This window comes from Balaenoptera musculus, chromosome 16 (assembly GCF_009873245.2).
Source record: "Balaenoptera musculus isolate JJ_BM4_2016_0621 chromosome 16, mBalMus1.pri.v3, whole genome shotgun sequence".
Classification (NCBI taxonomy): domain Eukaryota; kingdom Metazoa; phylum Chordata; class Mammalia; order Artiodactyla; family Balaenopteridae; genus Balaenoptera; species Balaenoptera musculus.
This window is the reverse complement of record NC_045800.1, coordinates 18,440,292-18,459,380: the sequence shown is the minus strand read 5'-3', so window position 1 is coordinate 18,459,380 and position 19,089 is coordinate 18,440,292. Positions and strand designations below refer to the sequence as shown.

Here is a 19,089-nt window from a genome sequence, read left to right as displayed (position 1 = left end):
GAATAGGATAAAGTAAACATATCAATGTTCTTAGGAACTAAGATATTTACTATAAAAGAAATGTACATACAGAATAAAAGAAGGTTAGAACAAACCTTGTAATGTCAATTATGTTAAGATTGAATAGAAAATTCTACTATAAACTCAGGGCCTGGAAGCATTGATACCTAGTAGTACTCACACCTTGGATTCTAAATACCATTCCAACTGAAAAACACCAGAGTTCCCTGGAGAAATGCCTGGATCTGAGTCTGGAGCAGAGACAGGATAAGGAGCACCCGGCACTTTATTTGGTGCCAGACGGTGCTCAAGCATAACAGAAGCGCATTAGAATGACATAAGAGCCGACTTGAATAGTTCCCACTGGCCAGATTTTGAACAATGTAAACATCAGAAAGAAATAATAATAGTAAAGGACTATAATACATTGAATGCTATTTACAAAAATATTTGGTCATTCTTTTTACAGCAATACTAGATGAGAAATGTAAGAAATGATGGAAATAGAAAAATGACCATTTTTCAATGCCTTATGTAATAGTTGGTTCCAGCAAAGATTAGCAGTATCTGGTAAACTACTGGGTAAACTATTGGTGGAGAATAGGACATTCACACAGTTGCAAAATGCTACCCCATAGCCGTCTCACTAATTACAAAGGGGAAGTAGACAACGGTGAGATCTGGAAGTCCTCATCCTAACTAAAGGATCAAATGTAGCATCTCCAAGAGAAGGGACCTTGGCTGTGGCAATAGCATGCTGTGAATGGAGTCTGAACACAGTATAGCAGAGATTTAAAGGAGAGAGGTGGGGCAGGAAAGTCCTTACAGAGGAGCTGTGGGGAGGCATTCCAGGCATGGGGCACAGCAGAAGCAAAGGCACAGTGGCTTGAAAACAGCCTCCTGCATTTAGAGAACTGCGTTAGCTGGGATGGCTCAGAAGGAAACAGTGAAGAGAGGGGGTTAATAAATGTTGGAGAATTAGGACTTGGAACTTATTCAGAAGGTGACGGGAAGACCCTGAAGGGCCTTTAAGGAGGGTGGTAAAAATGCAGATAGGAGGAAAGTGCAAATGAAAGAGCTATGTAGAAGGTATATTCCATTGCAGTCAGTAACCAGTCAGAGATGTGGTTGAGAAAAGCTATTAGGATGAACTGGAAAATGTTTTCACACTGAGGGCCAATTCTGTACATGGGCAGTGTTGGGCTAGAGTTCTAGATGAAAAGCATCTCAGGTCAGCAGGAAATGGCGCCTGGTTGATGAGTGGTGTCTGCTTCGGTTAAGAAGCGGGAGAAGAGAGGAATATCGGGGTGGATGGTGGTGTCATTAACTGATATTAAAAGCACAAGAGGAGAAGCAAGTGTAAGGCAGGAAGGCCAAGTGTGTTATTTCAGTTATGCGGAATTAGAAAGGGTTACCATTATAGGTTGTTACAAGATATTGAGTATAATGGAAGAGAATGTCAAAAGAAGAATATATATATATATATATTATGTATATGTATAACTGAATCACTTTGCTGTACACCTGAAACTAACACAACTTTGTAAATCAACTATATTTCAATAAAAATTAAAAATAAGAAAGCGTTACTAGTTACATTGGAATTCCTAGTACCTAGGGTGGATTCAATTCTGTACATGTGCTGGAGGAGACTTTTTGAGTTCTAATGATAACTTAAGGGCTTTTTTAAAAAAATTTATTTTATTGAAGTATAGTTGATTTACAATGTTGTGTTAATTTCTGCTGTATAGCAAAGTGATTCAGTTATACATATATATATTCTTTTTCATATTCTTTTCCATTATGGTTTATTACAGGCTATTGAATATAGTTCCCTATGCTATATAGTAGGACCTTGTTTATCCTTGTTAACTTAAGGGCTTTTTAATATATAGATTATTTACCCAATAGACCTCAGGAGGCTCCCTCAGAATACGTACTGATGAGCATCTTCTGGATTTAGAGCACGGAGCCTTAATCAGAGGAGTCCCATTATGTTTAATAGGATTCACATAGCTAGAAGGCCTATGCATGCTAGAATGAAAAAGGCTCTCAACCTGCTTTTGTATTTAATAATAATTAATAATGAATATGCTCCTCCCCATGGGAGTTGGGCATTGGCATAAATATTTGCTGCAAAACCAAGTCCCGTGCTTTGGATCTCAGTCCCATGTCAATTTTGACACCCCAATTTATCACTGCCTGAGAGTCTGTCTAGCTCAGGACCCACACTGGGTTACTTATAATTAAAACAATTGCAGTTTCTTTTTAAAATTTAATTCCAAATATAATTTCTCATTTGCTTCACAAGGGTATGGCAGGCAGAGCAGCCTGTCTGTGGGGAAATTAAAGGAAAGCAGGGGGATATGCACCACACGACACTTGTATTGAAATAATCGTTCATATTTTCCTGGCAACACTTTTTAATAAGTGTCAAATCTTTATTACTTTTTTGGCGTCTGCATCCACATTAATCATGTCGAATTCACATGGTATTTATTTCTGGAGGTTGTAAAAATCAACACAGGGGCTTCCCCAGGCTAATTAACTAGTCCAAATCCACTCCTGGGTTTCTGACTTCTGGACGTTATGCTGGCTCAGGAAGGATGTGAGAAAGCAGATTGGAACCAGTGATTGGCCTCAGGGGCAAGGAGGAGATACAGTCCCAACCTGAGCCACTCTCCATAGGTTTTTCTACTGTCTCAGCCACCAGGATCAGGCCCCTCCTGGGAAACCCACACGTCACCGCTTTACCACAGTTACAGAGTGGTGCTAGGTGGGTGGGCTGAAGCTCTCTGAATCTTCTTTTTACAGAAAAGGGAAGGTCTAACAATGGGAGTAATGTAGACACCCGCTGGTTCTTCTAGGGTCACCCCTATAAATGACGGAAAGAGTATTCTTAATAAAGTACAGGCTAGAAGGACAAAAGCTGCTGGTATGGCAGAAAGCATAGGCGTGGGAGTGAAGAGATGTGAATTCTAGCCTCAGCTCTACCAGAAATGATTATGAAATTTCCCCCTCTCCGTCTGAGTTTTCAGCCCTTTAAGATGGGCTCACCCACGTGGTGTCTGAGGCTCTACCAATTCTCAAGCTGATGAGTGACATCATCAAATCCCTCGACCCAGGAAGAGACTCAGCACAAAATCGGGAGGACATGATGGCCTCAACATTAAGCTTGACCAAAAGAAGAAGAACTTTAACAATGTCATCCCCACCTTTAGGGTTGAAACCTAAAATGTTAACATTGTTGCTATGGAAGGAATGAGGCATCTGGGGTTTCTTTGAGTTTCACTCATTAAGGGAAAAAGACAAACACTAAAAAGACAGGAAAACTACTGATAGAATGGTGGGACTGGGCCAGTCTGTGTTTTAATTCACCAGTCTGGGGTGTCCAGCATCTGGTATGGAAATTTTATTCACTCCTAGTGGAAAAGATAGCAACTGATTTAATTGACCTATTACTGTTACACCCACATTTACCCTCAAAATCACAGAACAGAAAGAATTTGAGGAATAAAACTGATCTTCGCAGAACTGTGTAATTGGCAGATTTTGACCTTTTTCCCCCAGCTTCCTATTTTGTATCATTTTCTCCATGGGAGTTCCCCCAACTATCTCTTTCGGGTGCTCTGCTCCTTCTTTTTGTCCTCCTGTGTCCTCTGTTTGTGGGATCTCCTCTCAAACAGCGTCCCTTGCCAGTCATTTTTATCTTAGTGTGAATTTGCACAACCACTTCTGAACGGGGAGAGGAGACAATCTGGATTTTGAGGACCTAGGGATGTAGGCAGAGACTTCCAGTTGTCACCCAAATCCATTACCTCCTGAGTCTCCTCCATGACAATAGCACTAGTAGCACCTCCCAATTATCAGCGGAGGGCATGGCTACTGCTAATAAAGATGACATTTCCCAGCCTCCCTTGCTGTTACATACGTTCAAGTAATTACATCATGGACAGTGGAATGTGATGGGAAGCCATGTGTATGACTTATGGCACATACCCTTAAAGAGGAAATATGCCCTTTCTGTGCATCCCCGTTTTTCCTTCTGCTTCTTAGAACATGGTCATGGAAGGAAGCCATATTGGAACAGGAGGCAAGGGCAACACCCTGGGGATGGTAGAGCATCAGGACAGAGGAGCCTGGGGCTCTGGATAATCACAGGGAACAAAACCATCAAACCAGCACTGGACTACCTACTCAGAAACTGTTTTGTCACAGAGAAACATTGTTTAAGCCTCTTATTCTTTTTAACCTATATTACACAAAGCCAAACCTATATTGTAACTACAACCGGTTAGCTATGGTAGAAATGGCAACATTCTCTCAGAGCACCTAGGTTTGAATTCCAAATCTGCCATTTACCATCTGCGTCACCTTGGACAATTTATTTCCTCTCCTTGAAATATATTTCCCCAGGTCCCTTTCTGCAAAATAAAAATAAGAATTTCCATCTCATAAACTTGTTGGGAGAAATAAATTGTATTCTTATGAAAGTTCTTTTGTATATTGTAAGGTACTTCTAGCCCTATGATGTTGATCAATGGTAGCCAAGGCTCTTTGGATTATAAGGACAGGAACCTACTCACACTAAATCAATGAGGGGTTTACTTTAAGGATATAATAGGTGAGAACATAGACATTCAAGAAAGGTGGCAGAGCTTTCAGGAGGATTGGAACTACAAAAGTGAAAAATAGACACTAAACTCAATGCCCCCGGGAACCTCACGACCTCCCCCATTCAGCCTCCTCAACACCTCAAGGGTTATTATTGTAACCCTTCAACACTAGTACCCACCACCACCTGACTATAGTCAGATGGGTCCTTGCGTCTTAAATCAGATTCCCCATAGAGGATCTGATTGGTTGATGCCACTGGCTAGCTTCAGGTCAGGTGTACACTTGATCCAATCACTGTGGCCAGGGTGCAAGGTCATGTGATATGGATGGTTAACCTTTCCAGAAGCTGTGGTGGATTAACTTCTCTAGAGGGATGATGGATGGAGCAGTCAGTATCCCTTCTGGGACACAGTGGAGATAATGATAAAAGTTATGTTAACTATTCCTGGTGGGAGGAATGAATGCCTAGAAGTTTAAGTTTTATTAGAAAAATATTACGAGTTCTCCAGAAATTTTACCTTGTTTATCTATGCGGTGGATCTTTTAACATCCATTTCTCATGGACCAGGTGAGTTGAAAACTCCTCTTCTCTTTAGCAGTCAGCACCCCCTTGCTTACCCACATCATGGACTGTCTAGACACTACCATTGCCCTGTCCTTTATATTTAATGACTGAAATGAAAGTTTTTTTCAAATGGGACATTGATAGGTGGAAAAGGGCATTGTGTCTTTTCACCACAATCTGGTATCCAGAGCCACAGATGAATTTTTGTCCTCATGGAGCCTTAAGCTTCCTTATAATTTCCAGCTCTTCAGTGTGACCTGCCTTCTAAGTAACTGACCTACACCTTTCCCTCTGCAAAAGGAAGAAAAAAGAAAAAGCTTAGCCAAAGACCTTAATAAAAGGGAGAAAACACATTCTTCCTTGTTTCACAGTCCTGCCCACTTGCTGGAGGAAATAGCATCTTATGCCCAGCCAAGAAGCTATGCTCTTGTTCTGTCTCTGAGCTTTGAGAAGAAAACACTTTTTAGAAAGGAAATGGGAAAGTGAGTTAAGTTCATTTATTGCTGAACATGCCAGATGGGGAAGAAGAGTTGAATAGAAAATTCTCTAAGCTTTAGCTTCCATAATTTCACTTTTATTCCTTCTAATGAGGCAAACATCTTCTAGAGGACTCAGGTTCACCTAAGCCAGTTTGTGTTCAACTTTCTATCACTTATAACAGAAAAATATTCATCAAATAAAAATTAAAAAAAAAATTTTAAATCACAGAACTAATTTTTTGTCATTGTTCAGTTTTTCTTCTCTTTTTAAACAGTTTTGTGTAAGTAAAACCGCAAACAATAAACTGCACATATTTAAAGTATAAAAGTTGATAAAGTTTGATGTGTGTACATACCCAGGAAGCCAATTAAAACAATAAACATATCACCCTCAAAAGTTCTCTCTTCTCCCTTCATAATCCCTTCCTCCCATTTCTTCTCACCCTTTTCCCTGGCAACCACCACTGATCTGCTTTCTGTCATAGATTGCATTTTCCAGAATTTTATATAAATGGAACCAATACAGTATATACTGTGGTGGGTTTTTTTTTTTGGCGTAATTATTTTTAAATTCACCTATCTTGCTGCATGTATCCACAGTTTATTTTTATTACTGAGTAGTACTCCACTGGTATATACCACAATTTGTGTGTGTGTTAACCTGTTGATGAACATTTGGATTGTTTCTAATTTGAGGATATTACAAACAAAGCTGCTATGAACATTTAAGTATAAGTCTTTACATAGACATATACTTTCATTACCCTTGGGTAAATACCTAGAGGTAGAATGTTTGGATCCTGTTGCACTGGATTAATCATTTAAAACCTTGCCAAGCTGTTTGCCAAAGTGCTTATACCATTTTAATTCCCAGCGGCTGTGTAGGAGAGCTCCGGTTCCTCCGCATCTTCACCAACATTTGATGTGGTCATTCGTTTTAATTTTGGACAATCTAATACATATGTAGTGGCCTCACAATGTAGTTTTAATTTGCATTTCCCTAATGAGTAAAGATAGTGAGATTCTTCCTTTTACATGCCCATTTTTCATCTTGTTATCTTATAAGGTGAAGTGTCTAGTCAAATCTTTTGCCTATTTTTAAAATTGGCTTGTTTTCATCTTCTTAATATTTGAGAATTCTAGAATTCTTTATACATGCTGGAAATAGTTCTTTACCAAATATGGGATTTGCAAATAGTTTCTCCATATCAACAGTAACTTTCAAAGAGCAGAAGTTCCTAACTGTGATAAAGTTCAAATTATCATTTTTTTCTTTTATAGATTACCCTTTTGGTGGTTTATCTAGGATATCTTTACCTAACCCAATGTCACAAGAATTTCTCCTATGTTTTCCCATTTCTCTTTCTTTCTTAGACCTCGAAAGGAACTATCAAATAGAAAACTCTTATCAGGACTTTCAGCCACATCAAGAATGGCGAAGTGGAACAAACTGAATCAGAGTCAGGGAAAACGTGAGTGCCCTTTCCTCTGATGAGTTTCCATTTGCACCATTTTATCACAGTAGAGACAGCATTTCTGAAAGTTCAAATGGTGCCAAAAAGGCCTAGAAGGGGAGAATTAGCTCTGGCCAAGAAGTGTTCCTTGCACTTAAATTTCAAACATCATGCCTCAGATGCCTCAGAGACCAGCTCTTCACTGAAGTCAGGTGAAAAGAACAAGGTGGGATTCTTTTAAAATCACAGAAAAAAACCTTGTTAGAAGGAAGGGAAGGAGAGCTCTGGGCAAGTACCCCGCTTGGAGTGTGGGCTCTGGACTACCTGCATCAAAATCACCTGTGAAAAATACAAACCCTGGCCCCATACCACCCACTTAAACAGAATCTCTGGGGGTAGCATCTTAAGGTCAAATTCGCCAGGTGATTCTTAAACACAGTAGTTACAGATGAGCCCTCAGGCACACAGGAACCTGCTGGGATCCTCCCTGAGGCAGCTTCTGGAAAGGTTCTCAGGGTGAACCTGTGGTTCTTAATCCTCTCGGCATCTAGAATCACCTGGAGAGCTTAAAATACAGATTCCTAGGCCCAACCAATGAGGTTCTGCAGTAGTCATCTGTCATAAGTCCAGTCTTTTCCTTTCGCTTTGCTTCTTGCTTTCTTCTTCCTCTCCATCTTCTTTTTCTTCTTCCCTCCTTCTCCTCCTCTAGTATCTCCTCCTCCTTTTTTTAAATTAAAGCTCCCAAGTTAATTCTAATATGCAGCCAAGGCTGAGAACTCCCAGGTCACATAGTGGAAGCAGCAACATCCCAGCCATGGGGCTTGGCAGGAGATGGAAATGAAGGAAGCAGGCTGGCTGGGGGCCATAGTGAAGTAAAAATCTAAGCTCCATGCAAAGAGTGTGGTCACTATCGAGCTAGTCAACTCCTGCCACGTGGGAACAAAATCCACACTTGCCAATCCCTCTGGTATTTCCAGAGAAATTAGAAATAATTTTTGGACACAAAATCTCCCATTTTTAAACGTCTGAAAATGACACAAAACGTGTAAATCACTGTGCGCAGAACACAGCTGTGGGTGGCTAGTGGCCAGGGACTGCCCGTCTGTGACTTCTGCCCACAAAGTTTCTCAGCCCTGTGGACAATGCTAGGATGCTGTTTCATGGTGGCCACTCTTTGAGGGCCAGTTCTGAAGAAGCTCGTGGGTTTGTGTTCAGGCCACACCTGAACCTGCCTTCATAGAATTTCTAGGCAGGGACGAACTCTACTGTGTTCCTTGACGTGGGTTTGCCAGATTTCCTGACTTCTTTGAGGCCAATCAGAGAAATAGTCTCATAATTAATATGTAAGATAGCGTATTTTGCATGGTTTTCTCCCTATAGAATCCTTCTTCTATCCTAGACAAGTGATATTCGTAAGAATATGATTTTTATAAATGACATCTGAGAGTGTTTTTTCCATCAAACTCACTACTATTGACGGTTTTATCCTGTCCAAGCCCTCTACCACACTTAGGATGGTGGTTCTCAAATTTTAACAGGCATAAGAATCACCTGGGGCACATGTGACAATGTAGAGCTTCAGGCCTGGAGTGCCCATGGAGTTTATTATCAAAATCAGAACACTTCTGAAAATGAAAGCTACTCTGAGCTAAAGGGTATAGACTAGTTCACGCAGTCAGCCCAGCCAGGCCTCACTTGTAAAGAGTTTCTGATTCAGTGGCCTGTGCTGGAGCCAGAGGCTCCCCACTTTTAATAAAGGCTCCCCACCCCCCAGCAAACCAGATGCAGGTGGTCTGGGCCACACTTACAACGCTGACTTAGTAGTAGGAAGGGAAGACGGAAGAAAAATACTCATTTGGGAGATGGAGACACGGAGTCCAGAGAGAAGACTCACTGAAAACCCAGCTGCGTGATGCTTGAATCATTACAAGGTAAGCAACCAGCTATCAAGTAAAGTCAGAGACAAATGCTAATTGCTAATCTCACACTTCCCTTTTTCCAGATTCCTCACAAAAGTAATTTGTTAGCACTACTTGATTACATAGTACTTGACTGTCTTCAAGTAAACGCCTAGAGGCAACTGGTAATTTTTTTAAAAAATAAATTTATTTATTTATTTATTTATTTTTGGCTGCGTTGGGTCTCCATTGCTGCGCACGGGCTTTCTCTAGTTGTGGTGAGCGGGGGCTACTCTTCGTTGCAGTGTGTGGGCTTCTCATTGCAGTGGCTTCTTTTGTTGTGGAGCACGGGCTCTAGGTGCACGGGCTTCAGTAGTTGTGGCACGTGGGCTCAGTAGTTGTGGCGCACGGGCTTAGTTGCTCCACGGCATGTGGGATCTTCCCGGACCAGGGCTCAAACTCGTGTCCCCTGCATTGGCAGGAGGATTCTTAACCACTGCACCACCAGGGAAGTCCCGGTAACTGGTAATTAATGAGGTGCGTATAAGCCTTGTGATGAGCAATGTATATGTGCTGCAGACACGCATTTTTATGAACATATGTTAATGAATGTTAGCGTCCCGACTGCAAGCATAACTCCAGAGGGTTTTCTTTTTATTTATTTATTTCAGCCAACACCCAAGTGATAGGTAATGAGCTCACTCGGGTCTGGCTTTCCACGCTCTGGGCCCTGAGGGGTCTCCGGTGTATGCGTTTGACTCGCTTCGGAACCTCAAAGAGTGAGGCTGTTTTCAGTAGCAAGGAACAGACAAAGAGGATTTGCAATTGATTTCTGTTAGCTCCATGCACATATCTGCACAACACGGACTGGTCAAGACGTGGCTTTCTTGTTTGATTTCTTTTTTTAATTGACTCTTATCTGATGAATTTAAGTCAGAAAAATTCCAGGATATGGAAAGCCATTGGAGCTCTGAGGTCAACAAGCATATTCCACTCCTCTTCTGGATGAGGCAGCAGAGTGTAGTGTTTAGAGCATGGGCTGCAGAGCCTGCTGCCTGGGTTTGAATCCTGGTTGTGCCACTTTTTATTTCTGTGACCTACAACTCAACTTCTCTGGGCCTTGGTACTTATTTCCTCGGGCCTTTTTATGACTAATAAATGAGCTAATATTTGTGAAGCACTTAGTAGGGTGCCTGGCATGTGGCAAGAGTTACAAAGGTGAACACTGAGACTCAAGGACGCAGCTGCCCTTGCGATGAAGCCCTTACATGGAAAAGTTGGGTTGAAGGGCCTGTTGGTTGACTTTGGCCTCAAAGTTTCATCTCTGAATCACACACTGTGTTCTCCACATGACATCAAAACTGCATCTCAGTTTCCTCATTCCCCCAACGTCTCCTTAGGACAACATCAACTTTTGGCACAGTACCCCCCCAACAAGACTGTTCCGTTGGTTGGATCTAGATAGGAAGCAAAGGGGCTGGCTAAAAAGATGCTTCACCCAGGGAATTTCAGAGGCCAGCTATGGAGTGGAATGGAATCCTGGGGACTTCCGTTCCTGCAAACATATGCTGTAGGCAACTGAGTATGTAGCCATGACCCCGGCCTTCCTGGGGTCCATGAGCTGCCCCCCAAGTGAAGTCTGACCTTTCTCCCTCTCCTACACCAGACCCCAATCACATACCCTCCTCCCCTCCTCTACCCTTGTCTTCAGGAGAGATTAAATCTTTGTTCAAGGTTCTTTTTTCTCCCCTCCAGACATTCTGTGTTTAGAATTACAGCCGCCTTTATTTTCAGCTTCAAGCAGATGTTCCAGGCAGAAAAAGCCTGCCAAATGTTTCAGATTACATTCAGAAGGTTTGGGCTCACGCTTTGCTGAACGAGAATCTGTGCTGACATTCTAGTAATCAGTAACACTTTAGGGTAGTGAGGCATCCCTCTTCTATGTGAAAAGGGTAATCCTGAGAGAGGTTTGAAGCTCCAGAGAAATCATTCCAGTGCCTCTTATTTGATAGGATTTTACAGTTTACGAAGTTCTTACACATCCATGATTTCATTTGCATCTTGTAACAACCCGGAGAAGTAGTCATGGCAAGGATTAGGACTGTTACTTTGCAGATGACAGGGCTAAATATAAGAGAGATGTGAGGGCTTGACATGCTTATAAGAGTTTGGTTTTGGTCTCTTACCTTCCAAACCTGGGCACTTTCCACAAATAGCAACATGATACATTCACATATTGCTTTCCTATACACTTTATAAGTACTAACTGGAGTGCAGTATCATTTTATCTCCAGAAAAGTCCCATGAACTAGATAGGGAACTGTTTTAGTCAGCATAGAATAGGCTATGCTTTGGTAACAAATAAGCCCTGATAGCTCAGAAGCTTAACCCAACAAAGATTGATTTCATGTGCATATCATTTTCTGATGCAGGTCCAGGTAGTTCCCTGAGGTGGTTTTCCTCTGAGTGATAACCAGTATCCTTCCATATCATCATTCTCCATTTAAAAAATACAGCCTTAGAAGTCACCAGGGGATCAGAACGTAATGTTATCAATTACCCGAAAAGTTTTTTGGCCAGACTATCACTTCTACCCACATTCTATTTGCCCGAACCCAGTCATGACCTCAACCTAACTGCAGACAAAAGGTAGTTTTCTTGTGAGCCAGGAAGAGTAAATGTAATGGGTTTTGCTGAATACAAAGCATTATTTCTGCCATTTCAAACTGCACCAGCTCTTGTTCTAGGCTGTCTACAAGGGGCTGGCAAATAAAACATCATGGTCACAAACTTTGATACTGTGCCAACTATAGAACAGCAACAAAATATCTGTAGGTCAAACTGAATTATTTCAGAGGTAAAGCTCTCCACCAGCTGAAGAATGTTACTATACATCACAACAGGTTCCCAGACCAGAGAAAAGGAGAGCAAAATGACTTGTACATCACTGGGGCTGAAATGAAATGCAGGCAGACCTCGTTTTATTCCCCTTTGCTTTACTGTGCTTCACAGATATTGAGTTTTTTTTACAAATTGAAGCTTTGTGGCAACCCTGCATCAAGCAAGTCTATCAGTGCCATTTTTCTAACAGCATTTGCTCCCTTCATGTCTCCATGGTGCATTTGGTAATTTTCACAATATTTCAAACTTCTTCATTATTATATTTGTACGGCAATCTCTGGTTAGTGATCTTTGATACTACTATTGTAATTGTTTTGGCGTGCCACAAACTGTGCTCATATAAGAACGTAACACATAAATGTTGTGTGTGTTCTGACTGCTCCATAGGCCAGCCATTCCCCCATCTCTCTCCCTCCTCTTGGGCCTCCCTATTCCCTGAGACACAACAATATTGAAATAAAGCCAATTAATAACCCTACATGGCCTCTAAGTGTTCAAGTGAAAGGAAGAGTCTCTCACTGTAAACCAAAAGCTAGAAGTGTTTAAGCTTAGTGAGGAAGGCCTCTTAAAAGCCAAGACAGGCTGAAAGCTAGGCCTCTTGCACCAAACAGTTAGCCAAGTTGTTAATGCAAAAGAAAATTCTTGAAGGAAATTAAAAGTGCTATTCCAGTGAATACACGGATGATAAGAAAGCAAAACAGCCTTATTGCTGATATGGAGAAAGTTTTAGTGGTCTGGATAGAAGATCAAACCAGCCGCGACATTCCCTTGGGCCAAAGCCTAATCCAGAGCAAGGCCCTAACTCTCTTCGATCCTATGAAGGCTGAGAGAGGTGAGGAAGCTGCAGAAGAAAAGTCTGAAGCCAGAAGAGGTTGGTTCATGAGGTTTAAGGAAAGAAGCCATCTCCATAACATGAAAGTGTAAGATGAAGCAACAAATACTGATGAAGAAGCTGTAGCATGCTACCCAAAAGAACTAGCTGAGATCATTAATGAAGGTGGTAACACTAAACAACAGATTTTTAGTGTAGACAAAACAGCCTTACGTTGGAAGAAGATGTCATCTAGGACTTCTGCAGCTAGAGAGAAGTCAATGCCTGGCTTCAAAGCTTCAAAGAAGAGGCTGACTCTCTTGTTAGGGACTAATGAAGCTGGTGACTTTTAAGTTGAAGCCAATGCTCATAACCCATTCCGAAAATCCTAGGACCCTTAAGAATTATGCTAAATCTACTCTACCTTTGCTCTATAAATGAAACAACAAAGCCTAGCTGACAGCACATCTGTTTACAACATAGTTTACTGAATATTTTAAGCCCACTGTTGAGACCTACTGCTCAGAAAAAAAGATTCCTTTCAAAATACTACGGCTCATTGACAATGCAACTGGGTTAACCAAAAGCTCTGATGGAGATGAAATATACAACAAGATTAATGTTGTTTTCATGCCTGCTAACACATCATCCATTCTGCAGCCCATGGATCAAGGAGTAATTTTGACTTTCAAGTCTTATTATTTAAGAAATACATTTTGGAAGGCTATAGCTGCCAGACATAGTGATTCCTCTGATGGATCTGGGCAAAGTCAATTGAAAACCTTCTGGAAGAGATTCACCATTCTGAATGCCATTTAGAGCATTCATGATTCATTGGAAGAGGTCAAAAATATCAACCTTAACAAGAGTTTGGAGAAATTGATTCTAATCCTCATGGATGGCTTGGAGGGGTTCAAGACTTCAGCAGAGGAAGAAACTGCAGATGTGGTGGAAATAGCAAGAGAACTAGAATTAAAAGTGGAGCCTGAAGATGTGACTGAATTGCTGCAATCTTATAAAATTTTACAGAAGAGGAGTTGCTTCTTATGGGTGAGCACAGAAAGTGGTTTCTTGAGACAGAATTTACACATGTGAAGATTGCTGAAATGATAACAAAGGATTTAGAATATGACATAAACTTATTTGATAAAGCAGTGGCAGGGTTTGAGAGGATTGACTCCAATTTTGAAAGAAGTTCTACCGTGGGTAAAATGCTATCAAATAGCGTTGTGTGCTACGGAAAAGGAAAGTCACTTTATGTGACAAACTTCATTGTCATCTGTTTTAAGAAACTGCTGCAGCCACCCCAACCTTCAGAAACCAACACCCTGATCGGTCAGCTGCCATCAACATCAAGGCAAGACCCTCCACCAGCAAAATGATTATGACTTGCTGAAGGCTCAGACCATGTTTAGCATTTTTTTAGCAATAAAGTATTTTTAAATTAAGGTATGTGCATTGGTTTTTTTTTAGACATAATGCTATTTCACACTTAGTAGACTACAAGTGCAGTGTAAACATAACTTTTACATGCTCTGAGAAACCAAAAAATTCATGTGACTAACTTTGTTACAATATTTTCTTCATTGCGGTGGGCTGGAACTGAACCCGCAATATCTCTGAGGTATGCCTATACCAACAATTTATTCATTCTTTTTGTACGTCCATCTACATCCACAGATAATTGAGGGGATTTCTAATATTAAAGCACATCCAAAAGAAAACAGTTAAGAACAAAACCACTCAAAAAAAAAAAAAAGAAAGAAAGAAAGAAAAGAAAGAAAGAGAAATAGTTATATAAAGAAGAAATCTAGCTATGCCAAATATTTAGGATTGGTTAATCATTATGACTGAACAACTGAGGTTTGTCTGTGAATTTACTAGAAGCTAAAGTAGAAAGGAGAATAGAGAAGTTATGAAATAGCATTTTTGAGCACATTTAATGTCCTAGTTACTATGCGAAATGTTTTACATACATCAGCTTATTTGACCCATACATCAGCTTATGATCATCAGTTAATGATAGAAGCCACCACATACTGAATTCATTCTCAGTGAGATGACATAAAATGTCTCAAGTACACTCAGTACAAGGCTAGGTTCCAACTCAGCCATGTCTGATTCCAAAATCTGTGCTCTTTCCATAACCTAATAGCTCTCTTTGTCACATAAAAGGAAGCATATAATTAAGTAGATACAAGAAAAAATAGGAGATGCATATACTCTCTATTTTTATTAAAAGAAAAGAGTGTTATCTTAATGAGCTCCAAGTCAGCAAGACCCAAATTTTCCTCACTACTTCAAACCACTAGAGGTTAAGGTAGAGTTCACCTTGAAGGGTATCAAAAGGGCCTGCAACATACCTGTGGCAAGGAGAGGATTTGAAAGCCGGGGGAGGAATATAATGCAGGTAAACAAAGGTTAAGATTTCTGTGTAAGGTCACACAGCAGGGCAGTGCTAGTCTTCCAGGCCTTCCCCTAGCACTTGGTTTATTAGATAGGATTAGATTAGATTTTGAAGGCTAAACCACTAAGGGAGAGTGAATTTTCACGCTTACCAACGGACCGGAAACAAAGAAGAGAGAGGAAAACCTGTAGAGTACATATTTGTTCCCTTTACCATCTTTGATTGACATGGGGGCAGTCATTTGGCTTATTAAACTTGTTAATGGCATTCTTGCTTCTCAGCAGCGCTACACTGCACATCACCCCCCTAATTAACAGCTGTTTTCGGTCCACGCCAACTGCACAGCCTCAAGGCTAAAATACATCCTTGCTCAAGCTGGAGACCAGGTGTATCATCCAAGGATGGGCATTTGATGGAACGCTGTGCTTTGCCTACTTCACAACCACCTGGAAGTAAAGGGCTGGCCTGGGGTGTCTCAGAAGTATAAAGCTGAAATAAATACTGACAGCGAGTGGCCAGTGAATGGATATGTCCTGAATTACCACACAGTCAGCCTTCACTCTGTGCAGTTCTGAAATGTGGTACACAGATTTTAGGTACCATGCGGTACAGTGCAGCAACACCAGTCCCCCAGCGACACAGTTCCATTTTCAGTTACCATGGCATGCGAACTGTGAGAAATTGAATAAAGTAGAAACTCTGCCACCGGCTCATCAGTCAATAACAGATATGTCCCATGGTCAGTGGCCAATCGACTCACATCTTTCAAAGGCTGGCAGTGATTGGTCACTGCACATGTAATTCAGTTCACTCACAGCCAGCAAACCCTGGAGTGATGTTGCCTCCTTGTCTCTTGGTGATAAACCCATTGGACGTTTGACAAAAATGGATACTCAAAAGAGGAAGTTGGCCAACCCAAAGGAAGGCGCAGCAAAGAAATAACACGTGGAAACATCAGGAGCAAAATTCAAATCCAACGTAAATAGCGCAGTAATAGCTGACAGTGGAATGCTGACTGCCGCTACTGCAGCGCCTCTAGATAGGCAGCCAGAGGAACTTAGTGAAGGTGATTTAGCCACATGAATGAGGAAAGGGAGGATAATATCCCAAAGAAATGGACACCTTCAAAACCTTCGCTTGAGGGTGTGTGGCCGCACCGGCTTGAGGGAGTCTGCGGCGGTCGAGATGGAGACGCGTCCCCCTGCCCGGAGCTGCGAAGAGCACCCCAGCCGTGCCCCAGGACCTGCCACTGCCCCTGAGACAGATGGCCCAGTCCACGTTCAGAGAGCAAAGAAGACAAAAACTCAAGGAGCATCTGTTAAAAAGAAAAACTTTTTTTGCATACAAACAGGAAAATCAGATATTATCCAGTGGTAGAGACAAAAGAGTGAAGACATCTGAAGGCCAGATCCAAGAAGAGGCAAACATTCTGAAACTTTATCAGCCATTTTTGCCTTAAGAGAATGTCGGTAGACCTACTGGGATCAAGAATAATATAACAACGGAAGAGAACTGTATTCCTTTAAAACCTTCTAATGAATTAACCAATTCAACTACAATAATTGATACACCTAATTTTGAGGATAATAATCAAACTCTGCCGTTGTTACCAATTAAAGATGACCCCCAAAGTCAACATATGACGTTAAGCCAATCATTTCACCTTAAAAACAGTAAATAGAAACAAATGACTATAGAAAAACCAAAGCAAGGTGCTAACATGCCCAAGAAACCTGTGCTTGGATCTTATCATGGCCAAATTGTTCAGTCTAAGATTAATTCCTTTAGAAAACCTCTACAAGTCAAAGATGAGCTCTGCAACAATGAAGAAACTTTCAGCTACTGTCTCTAAAGCCACAAAGTCTCAGCCTGTGATGTCAGCAGTGTAACAGTGAAAAGTGATAGAGCCTCACATACGATGACTGCCACTAAATTTGTGAGCACTACATCTCAGAGCAGTCAACTTGTGCGACGTTCTATTAGAAGTCACCACAGTAATAACCAGGACGCCATGAAACAAGGCATCAGTAGGACGTCTGCCAGTGTTACAGTTCGGAAAGGACCTCGAGAGAAAGAATTATTACAGTTAAATATAGTTTTGTCTATTATCAAAACCAGTTCTTCTCAGGACATAGAAAGAAATGACAGTATCAAGAAGCATGACATCTGAAGTGGTAGCCAGGCCTGCTTCATCTTCTAATACTAAACAGAGAGAAAAGTCAGAAATCATTGACCAGTGCAGACATACCATGGTGAAAGCAGCTATTGATAGTAGATGGACTCAGCACAGAGAAACTGCGGAGGAGAGAAAGGCTTGTCTGAGTGAGTGGAAAGCTAGCAAAGGAAGAGTGATGAAAAGGCCTCCGAGCTCAGTGGTTACCCAGCCTGAGCCCGAAGCACAAAATGAAAAGCCAGTTGGGTCCTTCTGGACTACCATGGCAGAAGAAGATGAACAACGATTGTTTACTGAAAAAGTAAACAAGACATTTTCTGAATGCCTAAACCTGATTAATGAAGGATGTCCAAAAGAAGAAGTATTGGTTACACTGAACAACCTGATTAGAAATATTCCAGATGCCAAAAAACTTGTTAAACTTTGGATATGCCTTGCTCGTACTGAACCACTTACGAGTCCTATTGAAAATATTATCGCAATCTATGAGAAGGCCATTCTGGCAGGAGCTCAGCCTATTGAAGAGATGCGACATGCAGTTGTTGACATTCTGACGATGAAGAGTCAAGAAAAAGTTAAATTTGGAGAAAATATTGAGGAGCCTTGTGCAACCAAGGAACAAATCCAAGAAGCCACCATTGACGATATAAGTGTTAATCTGGGGTCAGAAAAACCGGAAATAGAAAATAAGCATCTTACAAACGTAGTATTTCAAGGTTGTGAAAAAAGATCAAGATGACAAAACAAAAGATCCAACCAGTGATGTTAAAACCCCCAATACAGGAATTAGGGCGGGTTGCTTAATTAAATATAACGTGTCTACTACTCCATACTTGCAAAGTGTGAAAAAGAAGATGCAGTTTGACTAAACAAATTCTGCATTTAAAGAGCTAAAGTTTCTCACACCAGTTAGACATTTTCGACCTCTTCAAGAGAAGAATTCTAAATTGCCAGATATGTTAAAAGATCATTATCCTTGTGTGTCTTCATTGGACCAGTTAACAGAGGTGGGAAGTGAAACTGACGCTTTTGTGCTGCCCCAGCACAGCCCTGTGCCTCATGTACTCGGAGACTGACAAGACAGAAGAGAAGCGAAGCTCTGAAAGGAGTTGGTTGGTTGGTTTGTTGTCGCTTTGCATGTCCCTTGGGCCAGGAGTTGCCAAGTACCTAAGTATTGACGGCAGTCAGCACTTAACTAATGTCCACTCTATAGCAGGTGTTGCCTTCTGTGCGTCGGAAAGCTAATCCTACCTTGTCGATCTCAATAGACTGACTTTTTCTCTGAGACAGGTAAATTTTGTCAAGACAGAGTTAGCTTGCTTCATCACCCAATTCTAGTAGCCCAGACTGCTGTGATCTCCTGTGTTCCTGGGACTCTGCCCCTGGTTCTTCATTGTCACTCTCCAGCAATGCCAGTGAGTCTGCATCTGTGGTCTCTTGGCCTCTTTCTTTTTTATTGTAGCCGAGGTCCCCAAGAGGGATAGTTAATGCTCCATTTCTAAGAGAAGATACTTTGTTAGAAGCAAGAAAATGTGCCTAGTGGGCATTCAGAACTTTAAATCTGAGTTCCTTTCTTTAGTTCCTTTTCTAACTTGACTATCTAAAATGTTAAAAATTTTAACTTCCATCACTTCGTTTGATATAGTTTATAGACTAATAGAAGGGAGTTAGAGAAGGAATACATAATATTTCATAAATGTCATCCTAGTTTAGGTAGTATTTCTAAAATAACTAATACTTAAAATTGATTTCTTCCTTGTAATATAAAAACTTCATGTCTCCTA

The 19,089-nt window shown here is 41.1% G+C and overlaps 1 pseudogene; it reads left to right on the top strand.

Moving 5' to 3' along the window:
• The first annotated feature begins 7,093 nt into the window (after window positions 1-7,093).
• LOC118882899 lies at window positions 7,094-18,550 on the top strand (annotated as a pseudogene).
• Window positions 18,551-19,089: the final 539 nt, after the last annotated feature.